This window comes from Podarcis vaucheri (assembly GCF_965113315.1).
Source record: "Podarcis vaucheri genome assembly, chromosome: 1".
Lineage (NCBI taxonomy): Eukaryota > Metazoa > Chordata > Lepidosauria > Squamata > Lacertidae > Podarcis > Podarcis vaucheri.
The window spans coordinates 88482817-88506215 of record NC_138759.1 but is presented as its reverse complement, the minus strand read 5'-3'; the positions used below and the strand labels follow the sequence as shown (position 1 = coordinate 88506215).

Below are 23399 nucleotides of genomic sequence, written 5' to 3'. Positions count from 1 at the left end.
AAGTTTTTAGTCTTTAAGATACCACAAGACTTTATGTTGCCTTTTCTTCAAAAGACTTAACATGGCTGTCACTGGAAACTGATATAAAACATGTATTTACCCTTTTGAGCCACCTAAGCTTTCTATGAAAAATAAAAATTCTGCAGAGAGGTATACATAATCGCCATAATAATCAGATGCCAAATTACTCATTCCTTTTTTTCCAGTGACCTCTGGAGAGATACACAGATTTATCCAGATCCTGGATTGTCAGGGGATGATTAGCTGCTTGTGCTTAAAATAGTGCCCCTTCAGAGTTTGTGCGGCCCCACAAACCTCTGTGTGTGATAGAGCTCCTCAGACATGTCTGCTCTAGTCACTAGTAGGGTCTGACAGTGGCTGCCTGCGGAAGCGCTTCCAGCAAAGAAGTTCCTTAACGGAAACGCGTCTCCTGGACTCACGACGTGGCAGCTTCCGGCGAAGCATGGGTCTCCCTGCAGTTGCTTCTGACACCTCCCCGCTATTTTCGCTGGAAGTGTCTCTCACCCCTTTCTCTCCCCTGCTGTTTCCTGCCTGGGCTGCTGCGTCTCTCTCAGCATTACTGAGATCCTCCTCCAGAGACCCCTCGCTCCCCCTCCTTGTCCCTGCTTTAGCTGCTGACTCTCTCCCAGTCTTTGGGAGCCCTACCACCTCCCTTTCCTCTGATGTCAGTTCCCTGACATCCACCTCCCCTCCAGGGCCCCCTTCTCCCCCGCCCCTACTCTCTCCTCTGGGCGGTGAGGAGCTGAAACCCCGAAAAGAATCCTCTTCATCTTCAGACGTCTCGAACATTTCCCTCCATCGGTCTTCGTTCCGACTCGCTGAATCCTCCTCCACCTCGGAATCAGAGAACCCCTCCAACTCTTCTTCTTCGTCGGTGGTGGCGAAGTATTCCCTCCGGAACCTCGCCACTGGCTGGGGTTTACGAGGGAATCTCTGATGAAAAGTTTCAATCAAAACCTCGTCATCTACATCCTCTGCCCTGACCCAGGTGTTTTCCGACTCCGGCTCCCCTTCCCACATTACCAAATACTCTACTTGCTCTCCCTTCCACCTGGAATCGAGAATCTCCGCTACATGGTAGCTGTGTTCTTTTTCCTCCATAGCTGGTCCCCTATTGACCCTCCCCTCTCTGTCCCCTATATACGGTGACAGCAACGACCTGTGGAACACTGGGTGCAACTTCATGTGGTTCGGTAACCGGAGTCTGAAAGCCACTGGGTTGACCTGTTGCGTGACTTCAAATGGGCCCAGTCTTTTGGGTCTTAACTTCTTACAACCTCCTTTAAATGGTAACCCTTGGGTGGACAGCCACACCTGGTCCCCCACCCTAATGCTTTCCCCTTCCCTTCTGGTTTTGTCTGCCTGCCTCTTATATTCCTCCTTCGCCCTGTTTAAATTAAGTTGGAGCTGGCGATGGATCGCTTCCATTTCTTCAACGAACTGTTCTGCGGCTGGAACGCTCCAGTTCTCCCCTTCCCCCCCTGGGAAGGCTCGGGGATGACACCCGTGATTAGCCAAAAAAGGGCTCATCCCCGTGGACACGTTCTCTGCATTGTTGTAGGCAAATTCTGCCAACGCCAGCTTCTCCACCCAATCATTCTCTCTGTCATTCACATAACACCTCAAATATTGCTGGAGGACACCATTAGCTCTTTCCGCCTGCCCGTTGGTTTCTGGATGACGGGCAGTAGAAAAATTCACCTCTACATGCAATAAGCTCATGAGCTTCCTCCAGAACCTGGAAGTAAATTGTTTCCCTCGGTCAGAAACCACCCTCAAGGGGACGCCATGCAGCCTAAACACATTTTCCACAAACAATTTAGCGGTTTCTTCCGCTGTGACCGCATGTGAGCAGGCTATAAAGTGGGCCATCTTGGTTAACAGGTCTACCACAACCATGATGGCTGTTTTCCCTTTGGACCTGGGCAGATCAGTCATGAAATCTATTGCCACTGCCTCCCATGGCCTTTCCGGCGTGGGTAGTGGTTCTAATAAACCTGCCGGTGCCCGCCTCTCCCCCTTGGCTCGTTGGCATCGGTCACACCCTCTCACATATTCCCGCACATCTTCCCTGACCTTGGGCCACCAGAACTCCCTGGTAACCAGCCACATGGTTTTGTGTTGCCCAAAATGCCCTGCTGTGGGGCTATCGTGCAGTTGCTTGAGTACCTTTTCCCTCAATTCCCCTTCAGGTATGTATAACGCTCCCTTGTAGTACAACGCCCCATCTCTCTCCTCAAAACCCCCGGGTTTGTCTCCCTCCCTCCTGAGACCCCTGAGTTTGTCCTGGGCGTATTCATCCTGCACCGTTCCCTCTACCAGTTCCCTTTGCCCCACCAATGCCGCCCCACACACCCAGCGGTCCTCGGGAATGACATGGGTCTCTTCGGGTGCACCCTCTCCCTCCAAATATTCAGGTTTGCGTGAGAGAGCGTCCGCCCTAACGTTCTCCGGGCCTGGTACGTAACAAATCTCAAAGTTAAATTTGGAGAACTCCTGGGCCCATCTCAACTGCCGTTGGTTGAGCACTCGCGCAGTTCTCCAATACTCTAGATTCTTATGGTCCGTGCACACTTGCACCTTCTGTTGTGCACCAATTAGCAGGTGCCTCCATCTCCGGAAGGCCTCATGAATCGCAAGAAGTTCCCGGTCGTACACCGTGTAGTTCCTCTCAGATTTGTTCAGCTTTCGCGAAAAGAAGGCACACGGTCGCCACTCTGACCCCTCCTTCCCTGGCTGCAGAAGAAGCACCGCCCCTATGGCTCTGTCAGAAGCGTCTGTTTCGACCCTCAGCTTTTTTTGTAAATCCACATGTAGAAGTTGTTCATCCGAGGCGAAGGCCCTTTTCAGTTCCTCAAACGCTCGCTCCGCCTCCCCCGTCCAAACAAACTTCTTTTTACTGCTGAGACAGTCCGTGATGGGCGCCGTCAGGTGGGCGAAGTTTCGGATGAACTTACGATAAAAGTTTCCAAACCCTAGGAACCTCTGCACATCCTTCTTGGTCTTGGGTGTTTTCCATTCCAGCACCGCTTGAACCTTGCCGGGGTCCATGGCCAACCCCTTGTCTGACAAGCGGTACCCCAGGAATTCCACCTCCTTGGTATGAAACTGACACTTCTCCAGTTTCACCCACAGTCTGTTGGCTTGCAGCCTGCTCAACACTTCTCTGACGTCTCTCACATGTTGCTCCTCATTCTCCGAATACACCAACACGTCATCTAAGAAGGCCACGCAATTCTTGTAGAGCAAAGGCCCCAGTACGTGGTTCATGAAGGCTTGAAAACACGCGGAGCCTGTTTGTAATCCAAAAGGCATAACGAGGTATTCAAATGCCCCCAAAGGGGTGAACATGGTGGTCTTCCATTCATCCCCTTTCCTTATACGTATCAGGTTGTACGCCCCCCTTAGGTCCAGCTTTGTAAAAATCTTTCCTTTTCGCACCCTGGTCAAAATATCATCAATCCTGGGCATAGGAAAAGCCGCCGGCTCTGTCACTGCATTTAGGCGCCGAAAGTCACATACCAGCCTCGGCTTGTCCGTGTTTTTTTTATCCACAAAAAACACTGGGCTACCCCCCGCTGCCTTGGACTCTCTGATGAAGCCTCTCTTCAGGTTCTTGTCAATGAACGCTCGCAACTCCTGCATTTCCCTGTCTGACATGGCATACAACTTGCCTACAGGAAGCTGTGCTCCAGGGAGTAAATTGATCTGGCAATCAAAGGGCCTATGCGGGGGTAGTTGGTCAGCTTCCTTCTCGCTGAACACGTCGCTGAGATCAGCATACTGTGGTGGCACCTTCCCCTTCTCCATTACTTCAGTCCCTGCTAGGGTGGCTTGGGCCCCTGCTGACCCCTTTTCCCCCCTGCAGTGTTCTAAGCAATGTGCTGAACCGAAGGAAACCACTCTTTGATGCCAGCCCACCAGCGGATCATGTAAGGCTAGCCAGCTCATTCCCAAAATAATGGGAGCGCCTCCCAAGGTGGCCACATTAAACGCTATCAGTTCTGTGTGCCTTGCCACCCTCATTATCATTGGGACGGTCTGCAAGCTGACTCCTCCTCCCAACAGTTCCCTGCCATCGATCGTGGTCACCTGCAGGGGGTTGCTTAAAGGGATAGTCTGTATCTGATGTTCAGCAGCAAACTCCTTGCTCATAAAATTGCAGGAGCTGCCTGAGTCCAACAGCGCCTTTATTTTTAGGGGGTGTCCATTTTGCAGCTCTAGCGACACTTCAATCACTAGAGCAGGTCGAGGAGCTTCTGGCACGGGCACTTTCACTGCTCTTTGGCCTGGCTGCAGTGCCCTGACTTTGGCAACCAGGCGTTGGCTTTTACCTGCTCCGTTTCTCCCTGCTCTTCCCCCTCAACTGCTCCCACCATCCCTTGCCATTCCTTCCTCTGGGGGCAGACTCTGGCAAAGTGGCCTGGCTGTTGGCAGAGATAGCATTTCCGGGCTCCCTTTCCCTCCTTCTTCGCCCCCTCACTGGGCTTTGAAACTGCGCGCGCGCGGGCTGTTCCGATTTCCATCGGCTCTGCCGGCGGGAAAGCTGGCTCAGGAATGTCTGGAATGCGTAACTCCTTCCAACGTTCCCCTCTCCCTTCCCGCCTCTCCAAGGCTCTTGCCTCCTGGCGCGCTCCAATGGTCAGCGCAGATTTGGTCAGCTGATCCATAGACACCGCCCTGGGGCTCCTGGCCAGCTCGTCCTTCACAGCTGAAGAAAGACCTTCTTCAAATAGCATCTGAATTGGTGCTGCCGATAAATCCCACCCCAATCTGTGAATCAGCATGGTAAATTCAGTCCAGTACTCACGGACAGATCTGCTTCCCTGCTTGCAAGCCATTAGCTGTCTGCGCACCACCCCTTCCTCAATATCGCTGGAAAACATGATATCCATTGCACGAAAGAATTTCATAGTGTCCTTTAGGATATCGTTGTGCGTTGCCATCAGGGGTCGAACCCAGTCCCGCGCCCCCTTCTCAAGATGCCCAATTACGAAAGCAACTCGCGATTCCTCATCAGGGAACTCATCAAACTGCACATTCAGGGCATATTGCATCTCAGTCCTAAAGGCATGGTAATCCTTGGGGTCCCCCCCAAACTTCTGCACCAATCCTGGTACCTTTCTGGGGAACTGAGTGGTTCTCCCCTTTTTGTCAGCATCCTGAGCCCTTCTCTCCTCGAGCCTCGCCGTCTGCAGCGCAAGTTGGACCTCCAACGCTCGGTATCTTTCTTCCAAGCTTGGACCAGCTCCACCCCCTGCTCCTCCGGCTCCGTCTCCGGCTGGGTCGCTCATGATGCTTTCTCCTGCACAGGCAGCGTACAGAGACTGTCAGACTGCTGTCAGGGGATGATTAGCTGCTTGTGCTTAAAATAGTGCCCCTTCAGAGTTTGTGCGGCCCCACAAACCTCTGTGTGTGATAGAGCTCCTCAGACATGTCTGCTCTAGTCACTAGTAGGGTCTGACAGTGGCTGCCTGCGGAAGCGCTTCCAGCAAAGAAGTTCCTTAACGGAAACGCGTCTCCTGGACTCACGACGTGGCAGCTTCCGGCGAAGCATGGGTCTCCCTGCAGTTGCTTCTGACACCTCCCCGCTATTTTCGCTGGAAGTGTCTCTCACCCCTTTCTCTCCCCTGCTGTTTCCTGCCTGGGCTGCTGCGTCTCTCTCAGCATTACTGAGATCCTCCTCCAGAGACCCCTCGCTCCCCCTCCTTGTCCCTGCTTTAGCTGCTGACTCTCTCCCAGTCTTTGGGAGCCCTACCACCTCCCTTTCCTCTGATGTCAGTTCCCTGACATGGATATAGGATGTAATCCAAATAACTGTACAAATAACTCCTGACTTAGGCATGTCAGAATGACACGCAGTCACACACATATGCATGGCATTGAACCTGGAAGTAGCCCCAAAAGTTATAAAGACATTGTGAAAAGGGTCTGGGTGGAACAGAACCCCAGCGCAAAACAAGGATTGCCTGCACAACTAATGCTACATGGTCAAGTGGGACTTTTGACTTGGTAATAGCCATTTGCAACTTGCTGTGTGACAAGCTGCTTTGGAAAGCTGAGGTAATTTCCAAAGCTGTTTGTGACATGGCACAGAGAAGCAGGGTTTGCTACTGTTACTACAAAAAAAGGATTAAGAATCCTGTTGCATAAGTGTCAGCATTTATGCACATGAAAATGAGCTCTCATGCCTCTGGGTGAGATCCAACATAGTGCAAGTGGGCATTTGCTTAGGTAGTGGAGATTCTGTTTTCTTGTGTCCCTCTTGCAGCCACTGGGTGCCCCTAAATCTTGCTTCGGAGAGTTCCTCTAGAGTAGTTTTGGTGGGTACGTTGGGGAATGGAGCAGGAGAAGAGAAGCCGAAAGTCCTGTTGTGCAAGCAGATTTCCATTGCACAAGTGGGCTGACATCTTTGGATATTGCCTGTATCCATAGCCACAGAATGTTTCTTAGACGTTATGGAAATTATTAGTTCTAGTGTTATTTTCTGTTTAGGTACACAGCGTATAGAATAAACTGGAATAAATTGCTGTATACAGGGTAAGTTTAAAAAGTAATAAACTTACCCTTCCCTCAAGAAGCTCAGAACAACATCATTACCCCCCCTCCGTTTTTTTTGTTTTTTTTAATTCTCGGCACAACCTTGTGAGGTGGGTGCAGGGTTTGTTATGGTAAGGAGGCCTTGTCAGGTTTTGAAAATCTCAATCTTCAAATGTTGTCCAGGAACAACGCATCAAAATAATAAAGCATGGTGTCCTTTCCATCTCCAAACATGGAGGATCATGGGGATGGGGGAGATTTTCATAGGCTGCTTGCTGCAAATGAGTACTCCACTGGCTATGGAGTCACCTGTTTGGGCCCACGCTTGTCACTGAAGCACCCAACAAGGAGAGGATTTACTAATGAAAGAAGATGAGAAGGCATCAGAATGAAAAGGAAGAACAGTTTCAATGTCCAAGGGTGTGATCACAGCCATGCGGATTTCAAAAATCTGTGTTGTAGTAATGTGTGCTTTGTTAATCTTTCAAAGCACTGTTACTCTGGAAGAGATTTCTTTCATTCCTCCCTACTTATGTATGTATTCATGTAGGGGTTTGAGAAGGCAATATATGAATTGGCTGCATATGCACATATTTCAGTACCCTTTCTTCATGTTGACTCACAAAGGTAATGCTTCAGTTGTGCTATATTTTCTCTCTGCCCGCCCCCGTCTAGTCCTTAGTTCAATAAAGTCTGCATGTCACACCTTTTGGTGCTCCACTCATCAATTAGATTCCCTGGAGATCAGCTCTGTGAATGACTCAGGCGAGGCACTGACTCTTACCTCCCAAAGTGGCCCAACCTAGCTGTGGCAAGTGCTGTTGTCATGCTTACCATTCCCTCAACACCCTTTTGTCCCTAGATTGATAGGTGAAGAGGGACCATTATTCAGTGGTAGAGCAAATGCTTTGCATAGAAAAAGGTCCCAAGTTCAATCCCTGAAACCTCCAGTTAATATGGAGTAGGTAATAGGAAAAGCCTTTGCCTAGTACCGGGACGCGGGTGGCGCTGTGGGTTAAACCACAGAGTCTAGGACTTGCCCATCGGAAGGTTGGTGGTTTGAATCCCCGCAACAGGGTGAGCTCCTGTTGCTCGGTCCCTGCTCCTGCCAACCTAGCAGTTCAAAAGCACCTCAAAGTTCAAGTAAATAAATAGGTACCACTCCAGCGGGAAGGTAAACGGTGTTTCTGTGCGCTGCTCTGGTTCGCTAGAAGCGGCTTATTCATGCTGGCCACATGACCCAGAAGCTGTGCGCCGGCTCCCTTGGCCAATAAAGCGAGATGAGCGCCGCAACCCCAGAGTCGGTCACGACTGGACCTAATGGTCAGGGGTCCTTTACCTTTTATGCCTAGTGCCCTGGATAGCTTCTTTCCAGTCTAAGAACAATAAGAACATGAGAAGAGCCTGCTGAATCAGGCCAATGGCCCATTTAATCCAGCATGTTCTCACAGTGGCCAACCAGATAAATGCCTTTGGTGAGACTGAGTGCAACAGCATTCCCCCTACTTGTGACTCCCAGCAACTGCATTCAGAGGTACACTGCCTCTGACAGTGAAGGTAGAACATAGCCATTGTGGCTAGTCACCCTTGATAGCCTTGTGTTCCATGAATGCAGAGAATACTAGAATATTATGCTAGATGGCCAACTGATGTGGTGTAAAGTAGCCACAGAAGAAATAGTTCTGGGAAGCATATTCTCTTACATAGAACTAACCTTTTCCGTTTGTTGTACTGAATGGAGACAAATAAGAAATACAGGAGAATGGATTGAGCTCTAAGAGCAGCTCTTTTATCCTCTTGGTACTTCAGTAGAGCTGATTTCATGCATTGGAAACATTATTCAGATATTACTTAGCTTTTTAGTATATTGTATTTTAAAATGGGGTTTCAGAGTTTTTAGGGGTTTTTGAAATAAAGATATTGTATCATATTTTAAAGTGTAATCTAAGTTAAGCCAGTGGTGGTTGTCCTATGTTCAGCACTGGAGGTGTGGTCATCGTTCCATCTCCCTTTGGTGTTAGAAGCAGCAGGAGGATTGTTGGTAGTGCAAACAGGCTATAACTACACACAAGTGCATTTTTATGTCTCTGTTGTTCTTTTGGAGCACAGATCCTTCACCTTTGCTGTGTTGGCATTATGCCTACCAATAAACAACAATAAATAAAAGAATTAATAGTGCTATTGGAGTGGCAAAACTGGGCTTTAGTGGTGCACAAGGGAATTTCCTGTGCTAATGCAGTGTTGTTGGATTTATTCCGGGGGGGGGGGATTCCCTTGAAGGACTAGCTGGTGGGGTGTGCATTAGCGGCAGGGATGGGTTATAAGCAAGGTGTTCAGTGTTCTGCCACCTTGATTACTAAGCAGTCTCCACTGAGCCTGAGAATGGAATGCAGAGAGAAATACCAAACAGTTTTCCATAGTGTCTAGTTGGAGCCAGTATGGGTCCAGGGGTCACCTTCTACTGATGAAGCTGAGCTAAGTTAAGGGATGGCAAGATTCCCACAGCCACTTGTGGCTTTCTCTCAGAGATGTATTACTGTGAAATGAAATACATGCATTAAGGTAGTTCTTTGTAGGAAAGAGCTCCTTTTGCACCATGGTCCCTCTATGTGTACCTGAAGGTGTCCAGGTGAGGACAATATTTTCTGCCTCTCACGAAGTAGCCTCTAGTCCATGTTCATCTTTAAGGTGCTTTAGGACTCTTTTTATTGTTTTTGCTACAACAGACTACCCCTCAGGATGTTACATGTGAAGGTAGCCCTGATGATGATGATAGGATTTGGCTTCATGTTCATTCAGGGGTCTGTATTATGTGAACCCCATAGCAAAACTATATATGGGTCACTTCTGGATTTGACCTTGGGGGTCTTGAGTGCCAGCTCTGTTGCAGGCCATGGGTAAATTGTCACCTTTTGCAAATTAAACATGATAATGACTTGTCTCAACAGGTTTGGTGTTGATGTGAATGACATAAAGTTTGTGAAACACATAGTTTCCTGCTTGACAGGGGGCTGTACTCGATGGCCCTTGTGGTCTCTTCCAACTCTATGATTCTATGATTCTAGTTCTTCACAAGTCCTACAGAAATGACGACCCCTTTAAGGAATGCTACTTATGTGGCTGCTCCTGCTCAGTGCTATGGTTATTTCTATTATTATTTCTATCTTCTATCTCTTATTTCTATCTCTCTAGAGACTGGAACCAGAATGATGGTGGTGGCGCCATGCTGTTTCCGTCAGGAAACTGTGCCATATATATAAAACCCAGGGATCATCTGGAAGCTCTTTAAAATCACCAACATACTCTTTTTGCCCCTCTGTGCCCTGTGGAAGGTTCCTTTGCCTAGAGCCTGTAAGGGTGATCCCATGACAGTGAGTGTTTTATTAGTAGCAGGTGTCTGAGTATCCCTTGAAACCTGAGCTCTCTCTGTCCCCTCACCTGACAATGAACTCAGGACCAGGGCATCCCTGCCCGGTGCCAGAGATTATTGCTGCCCATAACCTGACAGCATCATCCTATTGGTAGGGACAGGCGTGTAATGTGCAATTTCTCAGTGGCATGGCGTTCTGTTTGCTTGGTGCACTGATCTATCGTGGCCCTCCCCATCCTGTAGCCCTGGGTGCTGTCAGCTTGGGATTAGGACCACGATTTAGTGGCTGCCACTAATACCTCTTCAGGGACTGGATCACTGTCTGGCAGGAAGCGAAAGGGAAAACCGCCCTTGGAATTCAAGTGAAATTGCCACTGCAGACAGAGAGGCCTACCCAGTGTGAGAGGTGAGGGTAATCCTCCTAAGAGCAAGAGTAAATCTGCAGAAAACAGACCCTACCTAGTGACATTAATTCTCTAGCGCTTAAGGTTAATTCAGCAGTCCTATGAGAAGTAACTGGACTTGGGCATTAGCCATTGGAGGCTCCACCCATAATAAATGTGGTGAAAAGTGCTCTTAGAGTAATAGAGAGATGGGCTATTGACATTGTCTGAGAATCTAGGCAAAGGCTATTAGATTCAGGCCCTCGGTTCATGTCTCTTTCTAGAATGGAGAGCCAGTGTTATCCACATTTCCCCCAATCTCCTGGAAATGTTCCTAGTCTGTTTAGAATAGTGAGATAATAAGCAGAGAGGGAACAGGACCAGAAAGAATTTCTTGGGGATTCTCAGTTGCTTTGACTTTGCAAGACAAGAGGATTGTTTTGGAGACAAATAAGAGACTATTGAGATTGTTGAGGCTACCTGAGTTGCAGATTATGATGTCCTCTGAATTATTGAGCTGTTTGCCATGCGCTGCGCTGTCATTGGGAAGTCTTGCTGAATAATGTGTGCAGTGTGCTATATCAGCTGTGTGTCTTTTAATTTCATAACTGACCCCATACAGGCCTGATCAGCAGGCTGTCCTGTGCCATGTTAGTGCACTCTGTGGCCACCGTAAAACAATGTCATTGTTGTTCTCTCCACCATGTCAAGCCTGACATTATGTGCTCTGAGGCATTGTGTGTGACAGTGTAACAGTACTTACTCTTCCAAGTACAACTTAGCCTTAGAGCTTGCCCTCCCTCTTCCTCTGCCAGGCTTTTCCTAAAGTGTCACTTCCTCGCTGTTTCTCTAGACCCAGCACTGCCGGCTTTGTTGGCTGAGACATTTAGCCTTGACTGGAATGCAGGGCCATGTTGGCCCCCTGCCAGCCCAAACATCCCCACCCTAGTGCACGACACAAGGTGATAAGAATGAGTGCTCTGAGTGGGCTGGGATCCCTCACGGAGGGGCAAGTATCTTATGCCCAGCCCATAACCCTCCCACCACATGACCTTAGAGGCCATCGTTAATCATGTGTGTGTGTATGTGTGTGTGTTTCTTTTCCTTTAGCATCCCTATGAAATGTTCTCAACGTCTCTGTGGGCCAAACCCACAGTGCCTCATGCCCGAGACCGACTACGAGCAGACTGCTTTGATGGGTAGGGGCTTGACTATATATTTGGCATTCCAGCTGCAGCACGCAGAGGGTGTGAAAGCCTTTGCTTGACAAACTCAGAGTGCTGTCGCCTCCCTGCCTGCCTGCCAGCCAGCCAGCCAGGCCACGGATATTTTTAGGCTCCAAATGTCAAGGAATTTTTCACCTTCTGTTTTTTGTTTTTGTGTTTTCAGTTTGTTTTGTTTCTTTTCCTTTTTAAAAGGAATTTTTAGCTCAGGCGGTGAAAGGTGCCCCTGACTGACAAGCTCAGAGACTGAATCCTCTATTTATCGCCAGGCAGGTAACGGTTTCCACATGCCACCCACCCTGTCTCCATGGCCCATTCAGTCATTTTGGTAGCTACAATAACCCTTTGCTTGCCTGCTGTACCCACATCCTTCCATGGGATGTCTGTATCAAAGCTGGCAGAGGCAGTGAGGGATGCAAGCAATTTCATCTCTACTGTGATTACGCTCCTTTTTTAATTGACTCCAGAATCCTGGGATTCAGATAGTTGCTCCCATCTCAGAAGCACCACCTCATAAGAGCACTTATAGCCATCCTTTCCAAGTCTGATATCCCTCCCCTACTCTCACATATGAGCCCCTTTCGAAGTTCCCAACAGGGTGATTTTTGACACTGTCTTAGCTTCTGTGCTGCGTGTGACTGGAGGAAACTACCCATGGAAGCTTGATGGAGGTATCTTGATCAGGGTGATTCCTTCACAGTGTGGTGGCTCCCACCAGGGGGAGCCAACAGCCTTTTCTTTGGCCTCAGGTTTCTTGTATTTGATGGAGACCAGGCTAGTCAGGCCCTTTTTGGCTGCTCAGGAAGGTGTATGAAGTTTGAAGCATGCCTCTGTCAAGACTACAACAATTACAGTTTTTAGCTTCACATAGCTATCTATCTTATTTGGGGGCAGGAAACAAGGTCTTAGGAGTGAAGTAATCTTGAACCCATCATACCACCATCTTTGGGGTTGGGCATCTGAATCATTAGTCACAACATGCGAAGCCAGGATTCTGAGGACAGTATGGGTATGGTGGAACTAAAATTAGTAGGCCCCATTCTTCCGTCTTAGGCCTACCCAGAACATAATGGTGCCTGAATCACACCTGACACTGCTTGTCCACCAATGGACTCTTCACCATTACTCCCTATGGTGTAGCCTGAACTTTGCTAGGAGATCCCTCCCTCCCCTAAGTGCTGACTTAGCACTTCCTAGTATCATATGCCATCTTTGTTGATGGGAAGTTCCTATTCATTTGGGAGCAAATTGTTTTCAAAGTTCAAGAGGCTATTCCCTGGAATAGAGTGCTTCCTGGAAGAATACTTCACTGTGTAGAGATTGCAGTTTAACCAGTTTACACCTTCCCTTTTCCATTACATCTGTAGATTCTGTACTTGGATAGCACTGTCAGCATCCAAAGTGCATTCTGTGTAAATTCCAGATTTGCACTTTCCCAGTGGCATATTTGTAAGTTGGCTTTACCATGATTGCAAGGGTAGGCTTGGTGGGGTCAGCAGAAATGTATTTTAAAAAGGGTAGACAACCTGGTGCCCTCCTGATGCTGCAGCTCCCATCATCACTGATCATGTTGGCTGGACCTGAGAGGAGATAGGAGTCTAACATCATTTGATGGTACCACCTTGGCTACTCCTGCTTTATAACAGTCCCTTCTGATTCTGGGCAGTGCCTCTGGGCATTAGTTTCAGAGCACTATACTATCTTCTAGCAGTATAGTCCTGAACTTTGTGTAGAGGGGAGAGCTGTGCAAGGGAAACAGGAGAAACCTTTGTTAGGATGCAGGGTAAGGAGTGTTCCTTTAGGGTGGAACCCTTGTTGTTGGGGAGATCCCCTTAGGAAACAATCTAAGGTATTTGCACTTGTGCCAAATGTTTGGCCGGGTCTTGAGCAGGGAGAGAAGCCTCCTTTTTCATGTGGCTGCTTGCAAGCTTTTGTTGGCATCCCTAGGACCTGCCCAACTCACGGGCCATTCAGAATTTTTACATCACCTTTCTCGTCCTGTGTTATGTGTGTTTTGGCCAGAGGAGAATCCCACTGCAACCTACGCAACAGAAAGGGCCATTCTGCCTGAGAGAATCCAGGCTAGAGGAGATGTGGGGGCAGGTGTCCCAGAGCCTGAATAAATGGGGAGAGGGAGGGAACTGGGCCAAAGACCATTGGCTCTGTGGGCTATGAATGAGACAGCTGTGCACTCGTAGGCCTACCTTTCTCCTCTGTACCAAAAGCACTGAACTAACATTCAATGCAAGGGACCAGGCAGATGGCCAAGTACTGCCTGGATGAGGTCCCCTCTCCAGCAATCTAGGAGCCAAATGCCTGTGCAGATTCCATTCCATTCTCAATGCAGACATCCAGGTAACTGGACAGCAACCCTCTCCCAAACATTAGCTGCAAGGTGCTTTGGGTAGTTTTCCTTTTCTGAAGATTGGAAGCCAGTTGGTCAGGTTGTACTGTCTTCTCACATTCTGATAGCTGAGAGCAGAGGGTACTCCAAGGGCAGCCAATCCTGCACTGGCTGGATATGTGTCTCTTTAGAGAAATGTTTAGGCTGTGCCTTCCTTCCAGATGCTAGGACAGGTATTCACTTAGAAACTCAAATGTAGACTAATGTCTGGTGTGCCAGAGTCCTGGGTGTTCATGTTCTTGGAGAACGGAAGGTGCCTTGGACGATGTATGTGGGAACAAGGAAGTTGCAGGCAGATATATGTTTCTATGGTTAATCCCTTCTCTCCCTCCTGTTTTTGTTGTGGCTGAGACACTTGACTCAGTGGTAGACTTATTGGTGTATCCACTATTTCCTGCTGAAGTTTTAGGTCAGGATGGGACAGTGTTCCCGCATGCTTTCTACTTCCTGTGATGTTTCGGGCCAAGTCACTGATAAAGGGGAAATGGATGCTCTGAGTTTACCCAAAAACCACAAATCCTTCAAACCGGCCTACATGGTTGGTAATCAGCTGTGCCCACTTCATTCTCAAACGCACCCAAATTCCCTCCCTAAGCCCATAATCTGTGTTGATTCCATTGGAAGCGTCTGCATTCTCCATCTGTGTTGTCTTGCCTAATCCTGATAGGAGGTGTACTGGCTGTTGCTTAGCCCATCCCCATGGCCTTTGATTGCTCTCTGCCTCTTAGGCTCCTGTCTCGCCAATCCAGTCTCTTGCCAGCATTCCACATCTTCAAGAAGTTGCAAGATGACACAATGCTACTATTATGCTCCTTGTTTACAGAAGGGGTTGATGCCATGCTGTGGTCTTCAGCCCATCTTTGCTTAAACCAGTGAACAAAAGTAATGGGTTGTGCCTTACCAGCCTTTGTATTGCAGGAAATAAGAAAGGTACCTGGACTTGAGAAGAATGGAAAATTGTAGCACTATATAGAAACATTGGTGGTCAGTATCGTAGGTTGCCACAACTCTCCCACCGTAGTTGAACACTGGTCTTCAGTTGAAAGGGTTCAGTTCACAACTGGGATGGTTTTTGTCCTAAGGCGCAACAGCAGCACTATTGCCACTTTCTTTACTTTTTTTTTTTAAGGGTGGAATTCAAGGTGATTGTTTTAGCAGTGCAAGCATTTCTGCTTGCCAGACAGAAGGATCTCTTCTCTCTTCCTCCCATGTGTTGTTCCAGGGATTCTTCTGACACTTCTGAGAAAATTTGGAGAGGGTGCAGGAATGAAGAGGAGGCGAATAGTCCCATTGTGCTAGCACAACTCTTTGCACTGGCTTCTGCTAGCATAACAACTTAGTTGAATCTGGCCCTTTATTTTTAAAGTGAAGCCTCAGCTTCCTTTCTGATGCAGTCTAGCTGATGCCTTGGTGTACATTTCTGCTGTTGTAGTTTCTTCTTCTCAGCCTGCCTCCCTATGCCTCCTGTTGTTGATGAGGGATAGAGGAAGAGGAAGGAGCAGGGAGGTTGTCTCTGTTGCTGCTTTGATCCTGGAAGGAAGATGCAAGCACTAGGAGTGATATTCGGTTGTCACTGCAAAGTCTTCTCCTTACTGTGTCTAAATTTGCCTCCTGGCTTTCCCAGAAAGAAGAAAAACAATGGCTGAATGAAAAGCTGCTTCAGGAGCAGCATCTGAGGTGCAGTGTGCCTGCATACAACTGGCCGCACATGCAGCATTAGCAATGCTGAAAGCCATGCATCAGCCCAGGCCTCTGTGTTAAGTTTCTGTGCTGTTTCAGACATTGCCTATTGAAAATTACACTCCCAATATATTTTTTTAAAGTAAGTTCAACTTTTTATTTTTTTAAATAGGGATGGGATTCACCTAACCCAGTATAGGGACTACCACTTGTGGAACAGGTCTTCTCTCCACCCGCCCCCATCCCCCCCCAAAAAAAATTGGCTTGGGTCACTCAGGAGAACCCCCAGAACAGCGCACAAGGGGAGAAGAAGGGGAATTGTCCCAGATGGCAAGCTGCAACGCTTGTGCAGACAGAACGATTGGAAGCGCGAGACATTGAATTCCACCCATAGTTCTCCATTGAATATTAGGGTTTGTGGTCACTTCTGGGTCTGGGAAATTAAAGAACTTCTGTAGAATACCTTTCACCTCAATCAGATGTATAAAATACAATCACCAAATATAGCCTATGACTACAAATGAGAGCTGCAATCTGAGACGCATAAGGCTCATTTGAATGCAGAAAAAGAGTGACCACAATGTCACATTCATGACATGAAAATTAAGTCAAAGAAATATGGGTGTATTTTGGTGCTTTGAAAGGAAAGCTGCAGCCTCCTTATTGAACACTTATAAGACAAAATGACATCTAAAACAAAGATGTCATTAGCTTTGTGTGGCATTTCAACCTGTGTGTGGATCCACAACTGAAATGGACAGAGAACGTCCCTTCTAGGATCTTCCCTCTTTATGTGTAGGTTCTTCCTGTCTTGCAGATTCCATACTAATCATCTAAACTCTTACGTTTTGGTAACCCTTGGATCATTTATAAATAGTCTAAAGTGTATTGAATAATATACTTGGGTCACACAACTACCAGAGAAAGAGCAAGAAAACCCAAGTGAGACTGAAGCCATGTCCAGTGAAGGTTGGTACAGCTTGGCACTGTAGCTGATATCAGAACTTGGACATTGCCTACTGCAAACAGGATGTGGAGCAGTGATCAATAAATCCATAGAGTCTCTGGCAAACATCAGTGTGTTTCATGAGAACTCGCTATACTTAGAGATGCTGGTACCCTCTTTCCTGTGCTGTCCCTGGTGATAGAGAGTAATGCTATGGTTCTCACTTCTCACTGCTTGCTGGGAGCTGCCTTTGGATGCTATTGACGCTATGTGGTTTGCAGAGTGACTCAGGGTGGGCAGCAGGATCAAAGGTTTCTCTCCTGGCTCGGGTGGGACGGATTCCACCGGCTGCTCTGCAATGTGTTTTCTTTCCACTGCCCCCTCGCCAGCCACTTATTTACCTTTTGCTTTCTCTCCTTGTGCAGCATGGAATAACCCACTCTCTGTCCTCCCCACTGTGCATGTGCAATCCCCTCCATTGCTAGTGGCTTTTCACAGGCACTGTATGGCATAGCACTGTGCATGAATGGCTCTTTCTTTACAAGGCTTCTTCTAGATTAGGGGTGAAGAGCAAAACAACACCCCTCCTCTCCGCTGTCAATTTGTCACTAGATGTGTTTTGTGCCTCTCCTGTGCTTAAGGATCTGGCCAGCCCCACCAGGAGCCAACTGGCACAAGCGAGTTTCCACTTGAACATATGATGCTGCCTTATAGTCACTCAGACCATTGGCTCATATGGTTCATACTGTTGCTAGTGGTAGCTTTGCAATGAGATCTCGTTAGCTTGAAATGCCATGAATGGAACCTGGGACCTTCTGCATGCAAAGTGCACACTTTGCTAATGATCTGTGACTCCATTTGCTTTCTCATGTGTAGAAATGCTCTGAAATACTACAATGTTCCTCTTGGTCAGGAGAAGGGGGCTCTGGTAGTGCTTTCCCTGAGCCAAGAGCCCTTAAGAGTGTAAAAGAAGAATGTAAAAGAAGAATCAGAAGGATTGTTAGCTCTGAAGAGTTAGAACCCCAACAAGTTTACTAGTTCACTTCAGCATTTCACTCTGATGTCATAGTACTTTGATTTACTCTTTAGGAACAAGAGCCAGCTGAAGATGAAACTTAAGAAGCTGCCTTATAGCAAATCAGGTCAGTTATTTATCTTGCTCAGTATTGTCTTCATTGTCTGACAGCAGCTCTTAAGGGTTTCAGACAGGAGTCTCTCTTAAGTCCTACCTGTAAAAGCAAGAGATTGAACCAGGGAACTTCTGCATGCAGAGCAGATGCTCTACCACTCACCTATCCTCCTGTATAGGGAGGATAGGGAAGGTAGTTGTAAGGGATAAATAGGATATGCAACGCTACAAAACAAAATAAATATAAATGCAAACCTCTAGCCTACTTCCTAGGGTAAAAGCATAAAGGTTGCCCAATATGCCAACTTGAGATGGGTTGTGGTCTTCCTGTCATGGTGAAAACTCCCCCTGAAGTTTCCATCCTAGATGTGTGAATACCTAGTCCAAAATCTTCATATTTTTATGCCCAAATTTCCAGACTTTGCTAATGAGTGTTGCTTTCTCTTTTCTTGGAAACTGCACCATCCATCTTCCCCCAAACCAGTTAGTCCAGCATCCTCTTCTACATGGCCCATTCCAAAGGCAGGCTGAATTTTTTCTAACATCAGATCAGAGAGGGCCAGTTTTTAATAATGACCACTTAGCTGAGCTGGATTCTTGAGCAGTTAATAATGTTTGAGGATGACAGGGATGCACATGGAGAATCCAGAAAGTGTAGCATGGCATATCATATCGCATAGCAAAAATCCTACACTGAGTTACCTGAAGGTAAGCTATACATATGTTTTCAGAATATGGAGCAGATCTTGCAGTGACAAAATGGCACATGTTGAGTTGTGCAGATTTAACTGGCTCTGGGCAGTCACTTTGGTCACAGCACTTCCTGCAAAGCTGCTTGGATCTTTAATTGTGTGAAAGCTTGGAATTTTCTCTCCTATGCCCTAACTGACACAACCCTAGCCTCCCATAGGCCATTGACTGGTACATACTGGCCTGCCCAGAAAGCTGTACGTTAAAGGTTCTGCAGCTTCCTACAGTTTTGGACCTCAGGTGTTTGTTTGTTTTTGGCATGGTTATAATGCAATTCTGCCTTTTTCCTCCCTTGTTGTAAAAGGAAACCCAAACTCCCCTGTTTAACTTGTAATTAAAACTCCACTTTCTTTATGAGAGAGATAATCAGAACAGGGTTTGTGCTGTGCACTTTTATCCAATACTCTCTTAAGCCTCCACTCACTCCTCTCCGTCATACTTTTAACTGGAGGTCACCATAACAGGGCCTTTTCAGCAGTGGCACCTACCTTATAGAACTCTTCCTACAGGAAATAGGGTTGGCCCCTTCAGGTATAGTGGTGATGTTAGTATAATTATTTATTATTACAGTGGTGCCCCGCAAAACGAATGCCTCGCAAGACGGAAAACCCGCTAGACGAAAGGGTTTTCCATTTTTGAGCTGCTTCGCAAGACGATTTTCCCTATGGGCTTGCAAGTGTTCCGATTTTTTCCCGCTCCCCCCTTTTTCTAAGCCGCTAAGCCGCTAATAGCCTTTTAGCCGCTAATCCGCTAATCCTTTAATAGCCGCTAAGCCTTTAATAGCTGCTAAGCCTTTAATAGCCGCTAAACCGCTAATCGGGTTGCTTCACAAGACGAAAAAACCGCTAGACGAAGAGACTCGCGGAACGGATTAATTTCGTCTTGCGAGGCACCACTGTATTTAGTTTTAGTAGTAGTAGTAGTAGTAGTAGTAGTAGTAGTAGTAGTAGTATTTTGATTTCTTACCCACGCTTCACCATAAGGTCCTAGGATAGGTTATAGTAGCTTAAAAATCTAATATTAAAACACTTGAAAACAAATTACAGTCACAAGAATAGGGTGAGTCCTAACAATCTTTATCTTGGGTGTCAAAGCCCACAGTAAAAAAAAGTGTGTCTTCAGCATATGATGGAAGTTGTATAATTGAGATGCCACACCTCTATGGGAAGGGAATTTCACAACTTTAGGGCTGACGCAGAGACTGCCCTCTGATGGGCCACCCCCCAAAAAAAACTTCTGAGGGCAGTGGAACTACAAAGAGGGCCTCCTCTGCTGATAAAAACATCTGAGAGGTTCTATAGGGCAGAATACGGTTTTTCAGATATTTAAGGCAGCATTTGGCTACCATATCCTGTCAGTGCTGGGATTTCTGTTTGCACAATGGGACTTTCCCCCTCCCCTCCCCTTACACCCTCACCAAATCTGCTTCAGAGGATTGGGGGGACCCCTAGGACAGATTTAGGGGTGCACGGGATAAGGTAAGGGGCATAACACTCCATTGAGCAAGCAGAAATCCTTGTGGTGAATTTCTACATTGGATTCTACCATTGGGGCGTAAGTCATTTAGGTCTTTAAACACCTTGAATTGGGCCTGGAAACAAACTGGCAGCCACTACAGCTGATTTAAAACAGAGTTTATATTGTTTAAAGACTTTTAAAGGTCTTTCTTTTAAAGGTCTTTCTTTTAAAAGCAACTTTTTGTTGCTTTTCTTTTTTTGACATTTTTATTTTACTGCTGTGCCTTTGGAATGGTTTTATACTGGCATGTTTTAATGCATTTTGATGGGTTTATCTTTCTTAATTTTGAAAATGTTGTTAATGCCGTTTTGTTTTATTGAGTTTCATTGCTCTATTGCTGCTCGCCACCTTGGGTGCATATGGTCCAGAAATACAGCTTTGAAATGTCTAAAATCAATAAACCAAGTAGGAAAATTAGCTAAAACCATGCAAATTGACATAGTTTTATTCTGATTTTGGAGTTCTGAACTTCAGCCAATAGGGGCTGCTGTGGGCACCAGGGCACAGTGGACACATGTGCACCCATTGGCAACTCCTGGCCTCCAACTCAAGGATGGAATGCACACTAATGGCAATCCCACACTCCACATAGCAGACCTGAACCCAGAAGTGCTTCTGACCTGACTTGCAAATAGCAACAGAACAATTGCTCAGATGACCATGTCAGTCTGCTCTGCCAATTTGCACAACTTTCAGAACCAAATAACTATTAAAACTATGCATCTTTATGGATGTCAGACCCCTGGCATCTTTCATGGTCTTAAAAGGCAACAAGGAAGTATTGTCCAAAGCTAGTATTGCATTGCACAGGAAAGAGTTAAGATGAATGTGAGGCATTTCAGCTCAAGGGTGAAAGGGGCACTAATGACAATCTCTCTCACACACATCCCAAGTCAGTTTATTTATATACTACATTTTCCACAAAAACATTGTGCTCATAGTGGTTTTTAAGTACAAAGCACAAAAGATGAATTCCATGTTAGGGATCGTTAGGAAAGCAGTTGAAAATAAAACTGCCAGTATCATAATGTTGTTATACAAATCTGGTAAGACCACATTTGAAATATTGTGTTCAGTTCTGGTTGCCTCACCTCAAAAAGGATATTGTAGAGCTAGAAAGGATTCAGAAAAGGGCACTTAAAACGAACAAGGGGCTAAAGCAACTTTGCTATGAGGAAAGGTTACAACATTTGGGGCTTTTTAGTGTAGAAATGAGACGAGGGGGTAGGGATGTGGAGGTGTATAAGATAATGCATTATGTGGAGAAATGAATAGAGAAGGGTTTTTTTTCTGCCTTGTTCCTCATACTAAAACTCAAGACTATCCAACAAAGCTGAATGTTGGAACAATCAGAACAGATAAGAGGAGATACTCATTCACATAACATATAGTCATAATGTGGAATTAGCTCCCATAGTGATGGCCACCAACCATTAGACAAATACATGGAAGATACGGCTATCAGTGGCTACTAACTACAATGACTATGATCTGTCTCCACGGTTGGAGGCAGTATGCCTCTGAATACCAGTTGCTAAGAAGAGAGGGGAGAGTGTTATTGTGTTCAGGTCCTGCTTTTGTAGTTGTTGTGCAGCAACATCTGGAGGACTAAAGGTTCCCGACTCCTGCTTTATGGTAACACTTGCCATTCTTTATTGAAGAGCTTTGGTATGATTATTATTCTCTTCTTGGCACTGTTTAGTCAAAACTGGAGTATTTCTTTTCAAAAGCCTTGCTGTTAAGTGTCACATCTAAGGTGACACAGGGTCTCTGTGGCAGAGCAGCAAACTTAACTCATTTCCTCTAAACTCTGGGCCAGTGTCTGACCTAGAGGGCTATCCCCTTCCCCTTGGTACATTTCCCTGCAACTCTGTCCCATTTCCTTTGGCCTTATTTCTGGGGCAGAAATATTTCCACCTCTCCTGTAGACTGTCCAAAATTGCACAAAGGGGAGGGGAGGGGTCTGTGAGTGGAGATGATTCCACATAGGGCTTTCACAATGTTTCTCTCCCCCACCCCCACATGCACACCTCAAAATGGAGAGCTGTGAGAAAAGGCCTGTAACCCAAGCCAGGAAAACAGCAGCAAACGGGGAAAGAAAAGGTTATTGAGCAGCAGGCCGGGCTGCTGTGGTCTCAGAGCGAGCATAGACTGTCAGTTGTTAGGTGGGTGCCTCAGCGGGGAAAGACTGCCTTGATTATGTGTTATGCGGCAGTTACACAGGGACAGCGGCCCTGCATTCCCCGTTCCACAGTGCCGGCCTTTATGTGCCTGACATTTACTCTCTAAGCGTCGGGGCTACAGGGGGGAAAGGAAAACATTGTGTGCAGCGCTCGGCCACGCTGGCCTGTCACGCTCCCCACTTCCGCCCTGCTGGCTTCTTCCTGTTTGCCCCACTGGCCGCCCTGCCTACGACCCCTTAGTCCCCCTCAGCCATTGCTTGACCCTCCTAGAGCTTTCCTGCCTAAAGGGGTCCCTGGGATGACCTGGAAGCTGAGAGTTGCCTGTACATTGGCCTTCTGAACAAATCAGTCCCTGGCTCTCATGGACACGTTTAGATGCCTAGCAGCTCAGCCAACACTTCTACCACCCCTCGTTTGCTTTTGCTGCCCCCTTCTGACCCATATGCATATGGGGCACTGGGCCAGGATGAAATCAGAGCTTCTTTCCTATTCCTGTTTGTTACCTCAAGCCTGGATCACTTCTAGCTCTTTAAACCCTGCTTCTCAAAGTTTTACTTAATCTCTCTCTCTTTAGAAACATCCATTTCCTTCCTTTATGGAGGCCAGACCTATAAGGCTTTTTGACTCTAGCTGTGCATGTAGGCCTCTCCTGAATGTGTCAGTTAGCTTATGTTTATCCTCTGCACCAAAGGCAGAGGGAAATCTAGAGTCGGGGCTCTGCGCTGCTTTGTTAACTGAAAGTCCTGCAGTCAGCAGCTTTTCCCAAACACTCCCAGCTCTCGATGAGTTGTCTTACAGGGGTGTGTGCAACATGTAGTCTGATAGCTGCATGCAGAGAGCAGGAGCCCAGTACTTTGCCTTCTTAGGATACATGGACTCAAGTTCAGCTGTGCCATCCCCTTCTAGCATGGCTGGCAAATTCATGCCCAATCTACTTTACAATACAGTGGCTTAAGTGGCAAAAATTGAATAAATCTGTGTTTCAGTAGGATTAAGTTAAGGCAAAACACTCCAGGGAGCAGTAGCCCTCTTCAATGGTCCCAGAGTGCCTTATTGTCACATAGTGGTTGAGAAGAAGCTTTATATTGAGTCTCTTCTGTCATGCCAAAGTTGAGGATACCTCCAGTTCACACCCTATGGTTTGTCATGAGTGACACCAGTCTTGGGTCCTGGGTTCCACACTGCTCTGCCACGAACCAGTGCTCAATGCCTTATGCCTTGTTTCCCTTTCTTCCTTCCTCCCCACACCCCT

At 47.0% G+C, this 23399-nt stretch overlaps 1 protein-coding gene and 1 long non-coding RNA gene across 6 annotated transcripts in view; one reads left to right on the top strand and one right to left on the bottom strand.

The window, feature by feature from the left end:
• Nucleotides 1–23399, bottom strand: part of LOC309520384 — a 119832-nt gene that overhangs the window by 31324 nt on the left and 65109 nt on the right. The window contains exon 3 of one of the 3 annotated variants that reach the window (XR_014214247.1): nucleotides 7930–8701. The exons of the other annotated variants lie outside the window; for them this stretch is intronic. This is a non-coding gene — a long non-coding RNA (uncharacterized lncRNA). Of the gene's footprint in view, nucleotides 1–7929; nucleotides 8702–23399 lie in introns of those variants that run through there. 3 annotated transcript variants of the gene reach the window in all.
• NHEJ1 (non-homologous end joining factor 1) overlaps nucleotides 1–23399 on the top strand; it is a 121490-nt gene that overhangs the window by 76974 nt on the left and 21117 nt on the right. The gene's annotated exons all lie outside the window — the stretch shown is intronic.